Raw genomic sequence first — 6,000 nt, 5'->3', positions numbered from 1 at the left:
CCAGAGATCTAAGGATGGCTGTCATCCCTTATTATCTGACTCACCAAACCTATTTGGGGCTTGTATATTTAAAAACTACCTTAGGAAATACCAGAACTGTATTTTATCAGAAAATACTATGGGACTATTCATAAGGAAATGGAGACAGGGTGTTTGGATTGGAAATTTTTCCAAAGAAAAGGGTGGTCAGGGAGGAGGAGAGATCTGACCTGCAGAAGCAGAAGGTGATTGAGTGATCCCAAGCTGGGAGCTCTCCTGAGAGGAACTAAGGAGGAAGAATCCATGTAATGTCCAGACTGGGACATGACAGGTATCCAAGTCAGGAACTCATGAAGGAGAAGGCAGAGAGTAGCGAGACAGGGCAGGAGGGGTGCTGCCGGCCAAACTGCGAAGTGAGTGCTGCACAGACGTGCTCTGCAGAGGAAGCTGCAGGTGTCCTTGCTGGACAAGGCGTGGCTGTGCTCGATGGCCCCGCCCTGGAAATCTGTGTGAGCACAAGAGCCAATAAGGACTTAGAAGTGACCTGACTATGTGATATTTGCATGCAAGTAGTAGTATTTTACGATTAGGACCACTGAAATGAGTACCAAGTCTGCCCTCAGTGTTGGGAGTTTTCTGTCTGTTGTTGTGCGAGTTTGAGACAAGGGCTGAACAGGTGTGAATGATGCTGTGAGTTCATCGTCATTCACGCAGACACAGGTTCTCCCAGCGCCCAGTGATCTCACCTCGCTGAAGCGTGGTGAGGTGGGGGAGAGGGGGAGGACTCCTACTGGCTGACCGAGCCTCCTCAAGGAGTATCGGTCACTCAACTCCCGGGAATTTGGATGTGACTTATATATATATCCACATCCAAATATATGTATTTATATATATATATTTATATATATATATATATATATTTTTTAATAGGCACGACTAAGTTTGTGTCTGCTCTCACTTAAGTGGCAGGAAAAAAAGATACAAAGGAAAGAGATACCTATAAAGAGAGACTCACACAGAAAGACATGCAAGTAACACAGAGAAAAGTCTACACAGATACACAAGGGGATCCAAAGAGGGAGCACACTGAGATACAAGAGACACAACCATACAAACACACAGATATGCTACACATACAGAGAGACGGAGAAGAGATACAGCATATGCAGAGGGACAATGAGACAGAAACAGGAAGGTTCAGAGAAGCAGACACACAGGCACGAAGAGCCACGTGCAGAGAGGCAAAAGCATGCCCAGGGGGACAGCGTGATGCAGGCAACTCCGAGAGGCACACGTGGAAAGAGACAACAGGGAGAAACAGATGCAGGCAGTCACACTGAGATCCAAACCTGTGTCATCCTGAGAACAGTCCATAAAACTGTGTGTGCCAGGGACTCGGTCACACCTGCCTTATCAGAATTACTGGGGTTGAACCCAGGAATGTGTTGTCTTAAAGACTTGCACGGAAATTTCTGTTACCTATCCTTTGACGAAAATCCTGTATATTAAATCTCCATCACTCCTAAAGTAACGTGCCTATCAGTTGCTCCCTTCAATCTGTAAGAGCTTTCCCATACACTAAAACATTTTTTATGGTTTTTCAATAGTTAGTGAATTCTGCCCAATTTTAGGAATCTTTGCCTAATTTGTAACTTTTAATTATATTCTAGGTAGACTTTTTTATTCTCGTTTATCTTAGCTTTGTAATATTTTCAGTTCTCTGGTTTCACCCTTGCCTACTTTTTTTTCTTTTCTTTTTAAAGATTGTCACATTATTTTATCTTAATTCTTAGGCAAGCTCTTTATTCTCAGCTGTGATTAAATGGACACATTTTTGATAACAAGTGATGGAAAACTCAAGTAAAGCTGGTTTGAACAATTAGACCATTTATAGACTCTCATACCTGGAAATCCATAAGTCAGGCAGGTTTTCAAATTTAGTTCACTCGACGGATCTGTCTCCACTGCCCTGTGATTCCTGGAGCAGGAGGAGGGGTGAGGAACGTTTCTGAGTAACCAGCTTCATCTTCAGGCTGGGAATCAGATGACGGCCGTATTCCTAGGCCAGCAACAGAGAGCCCCCCTAAGGTTTTCCTCTAAGAATAAGGAAAAGTTTCCCAGAATCCCCTTTTCAAAACTGCCCTTACATTTCATTGGCCCAAATATAGTCTCGTGCCCTCTCCTGAACCTATCTCTGCGAACAGAGAACGCCCCACTCTGTTTACTACAGGTTTGGGTTCTTAAGCCAATCACTGGCAGGGGGATGGGATCTTGTTAACTGACTTAGATTAATTACAGCTCACACCTGAGCTGGGGTCAACCTCCAAAACCACGTGGTTGCTACAGTTCAGAAGAGGCTTAAGCAGCAGAAGGAAAATTAAGGTGCTAGCCAGGAAAGGGGAAGCGGACCCAGCCAGATGCTGGGTCGGTAACCGGTAACATCCATCAACACCACTGTCGTCATCATCACCCTTATTTTTCTACAGTTCTGAACAGAAATAAAAATCCCAGGTGTTTCACATTTATTCTGATTTTTTTTTTAATTAAAGCAATAGTTCTGATCATCCTCTGTTTGGCTCTGTTTTAACTAGGAAACTGAGCACTCTGGTCAGCTGTTGCCTCCTCTGTGAAATCTGCCCTGATTCTTAAACCCCAGGCAGAATTAAGGACACTCCTCTCTGTTTTGCCTTTCTGTTAGTGTGTATTGATTTACATTACATTTGTACAGCATACTAGATCCTGACTCCATGGGGGTGGGGCAAGGCATTCTCTGTTGAAGGCCCAGAGCCCATTACCATCCTAGAATATCTTAGGGACACAATTAACATTTACTGAGTTGATTTAAATATCAGGCAATTGGATTATTTATAGAGCATATTTACTGACATTAAAGATATTGTAAAGGATGATGCCAGCTCATGATGATTTTGAGGAAAACCCCACAAGGTCCACATCTCTCTGCTTTAAGCTACTTTGGGGAAATTGTCCAGATTTTAACATCTCATAATAATTTCTAAGATTGCCCCCAAAATTTCTAAGATTGAGAAATAGCTTTAAGTTACAAGAATGATATGTTGGGGAGGGAATGTGTTGTTATAGTGTATTACACATCCTTAAGGCAATAAATTATGATTTTGGATAGACACAGATCTCTCAGATACATTTTTTTAAAAAACTTTTCATTAAAACACCTAAGAAAAAATTCAGAATATCAATCATAAAATGGAAGATGGCTCTGATAATAGATAGGCCTATCAACTTACAAGCAAATGTTAATCAGTCATTTTAAGATACATATAATTTATATTTATAATTACATATTTATATATGCACATATAATATTAAATTCTGTTTCATATATTTGTATAAAATATAAAATGTAATGATTAGAAAGCAATAACTTATGTATAAACAAGCCTGAGAACTTCCACTTACCTCTCGCAACTATAGAATTAGAGTTTAAGACTGATTTCATAAAACAGGAAAATTATAAATAATTTAAATAAGATTCAAATTCAAACAGGACTACAACTAGAACATAGCTACCTTAGAATAGATACTGTGGACTGGCCGGCTTCCCTTCTACCCCGCCTTCCCTCTATGGGACCTCCCTACACAGAGCCTAGAGGGCATGTCCAGAATCCTTCACAGGTAAGGTTTGGGGTGAAAAGTAGCTCTCACCAATCAAGTAAGAGCACAGAAACTTTGGAAAGTGGAAGAGAATTAGAAGCTCTCCGGGGCCTCTTTTTCTATGTAAGCTATTGGCAAGCAGTGTTGTGGAGAGCTAAGGTTTTCCTGCATCAGCACACCAGCACCCAGCCTCCAGTTTCCCAGGTGATATGGAGGTGGTGGCGGTGGCAGGGGGAAGGGCACTGGTAGTTTCCTGAGTCCAGCTTCCTACATGGTGGATATCAGCTCAAGCACCATATTCTCAAACTCAGTGCTCCCAAGATGATTTCAGAGACAGTAGGTCCTTTGATGGGTCAGTTCACCAGTCATTCTTGGATTCCCAGGCTAGCATTTGCTTCTCTAGAAATTCTAACAATTTTATATCAAAAGCCACTTTATTTTCTACTTTTTTTATGAAATGTTGACAGACTATACCTATTAGAAACAAGAAAACTTTCAAGCAAAGAAAATGTGGGAAACACGATAAAACAAGAATGTATAGAATCAAAAAATATTACGTGAAATAACAGAAATAAGATCAAATATAGCATTGATAGTAATAAATTAAATACTTAAGTTATTCCCTCCTTTAAAAATGAAACGTACTCCTATAATGTGTCAAATTAATTTATAAATGTTGATGATTGTAAGAAAACTACCTCTAGCTGTGGAACAAAAATGTCAAATGATAAGCAAAAATATTCTTGCTAAATTAAAAAAAGATAAAGCTTCTTTGCTGTCATTCATGTAGCAGTGTTAATATCAGAGAAAACAGAATTTAATTTAAAAAGCATTAAATAGAAAAATAATATTATATACTCAATGAAAAGATGAATCATGAACATTTATGTTCCAAATAATATTAATTTTTTTAAAAAATGAAGATTAGTCATGTTTTATGAAAATTCAGTTCCTTAAAACTCAACAGTAATACCATGCCAAATAATTCAGTGTTGTCATAAGATGAAGAGTTTTGATACAGACTAAGGATATACAAAGTCAGTCTCCTAACATCCTGCACTGAATACAAGCATCTCTAAATCATTGACTCACTTTTTTAATTCAAAATATTTAAATATAATGCAGAATGAAATTCTCAAACCTTGAAAAATGTAGTATTTCATGAAGTGAACAAAAGTAAAGTTGATGGGGGGCAGAGGGTGGGAAGGGATAGACGGGATTTCAAAACTGTAGAACAGATAAACAAGATTATATTGTGTACCACAGGGAAATATACACAAGATCTTGTGGTAGCTCATGGAGAAAAAAGGTGACAATGAATATATATATATGTTCATGTATAACTGAAAAATTGTGCTCTACACTGGAATTTGACACAACATTGTAAAATGATTATAAATCAATAAAAAATCTTAAAAAAAAGTAAAGTTGATGATGTTTATTTCAGACTATATTATATTTGGTATAAATGCTCTATGAGGAATTCCGATTGCTTTTATAATCAGTCTACCGTAGTTAAAAACAAAAATATTAGGAAATAATATAATTTTAACTGCTTATTTCTGAAGTTTAATTATTATTTAAGTCCTTACATTTTTATATCTTTCCAACAGTTTACACAATATTTTCATTACTTTTGTTTAAAGAATTTCTTTTAAAGACCACACAGGTTTACTATCTCACACATTATCGTTATGTGTCATAGAGACCTTAGTTATGATTTCTTTAGCATTCTTCGAATGATTTAAATAACACAGATTGTGCTTTTCTATTACATTCTTATTGTCTTCACAGCTTAATTTATTCCAACTGATCTCACATGCTTTCAGGACGTCATGTCTATGCCTTTATCCTCAGAAAAAGAAGGATGAAGTAGGTCAGTGGTCTTTATAAATATAATTCAAATGATATAATTCTGTTCTTCCACTTTCTCCACCCCTTCAGGTCCCATTCTGCCAAGTGGAAAGATGAAAAAACCACATTTCATAAAATTAAACTCCCCATCGACCATCCAAACAATGCAGACTGAATGTTTAGAATCTATTCCTGTTCTACATTCTAACCAGACAATTTTTCTGTAATGCTGAGTTTATATTCTCTCAGCGAGATCCATGTGGCTTTACCCCAATGTCCTGGGAGTCATTAAAGCGTCTTGAAAAATTCAAGACTCTCCTTCTGGCATTTTGTAATTATCATCCACAGACCGTGCCTGCACACAGTCCCCCTCTGTCAGAAGCTCCCATTCTAACCCCTCTGCCGGGAACAAACAGCACCAGGTAATAATTATTTAGATTCGAGTTTCTCTCACGCTATCCTGGCATTTTAAATTTTTCATTGTCGATGGGAGAAAATGGGCTGTATTTAAGGGTAATTAATATTTATGTGTGGCCC

At 38.1% G+C, this 6,000-nt stretch overlaps 1 long non-coding RNA gene across 1 annotated transcript in view; it reads right to left on the bottom strand.

Moving 5' to 3' along the window:
• Positions 1-958: 958 nt before the first annotated feature.
• LOC141577560 (uncharacterized) overlaps positions 959-6,000 on the bottom strand; it is a 121,216-nt gene continuing 116,174 nt past the window's right edge. The window contains exon 4 of the long non-coding RNA XR_012506815.1: positions 959-2,038. This is a non-coding gene — a long non-coding RNA (uncharacterized LOC141577560). The remainder of the gene's footprint in view (positions 2,039-6,000) is intronic.

Source organism: Camelus bactrianus, chromosome 4, assembly GCF_048773025.1.
Source record: "Camelus bactrianus isolate YW-2024 breed Bactrian camel chromosome 4, ASM4877302v1, whole genome shotgun sequence".
NCBI classification, from domain to species: Eukaryota; Metazoa; Chordata; class Mammalia; order Artiodactyla; family Camelidae; genus Camelus; species Camelus bactrianus.
This window is presented reverse-complemented; position numbering and strand designations above follow the sequence as displayed.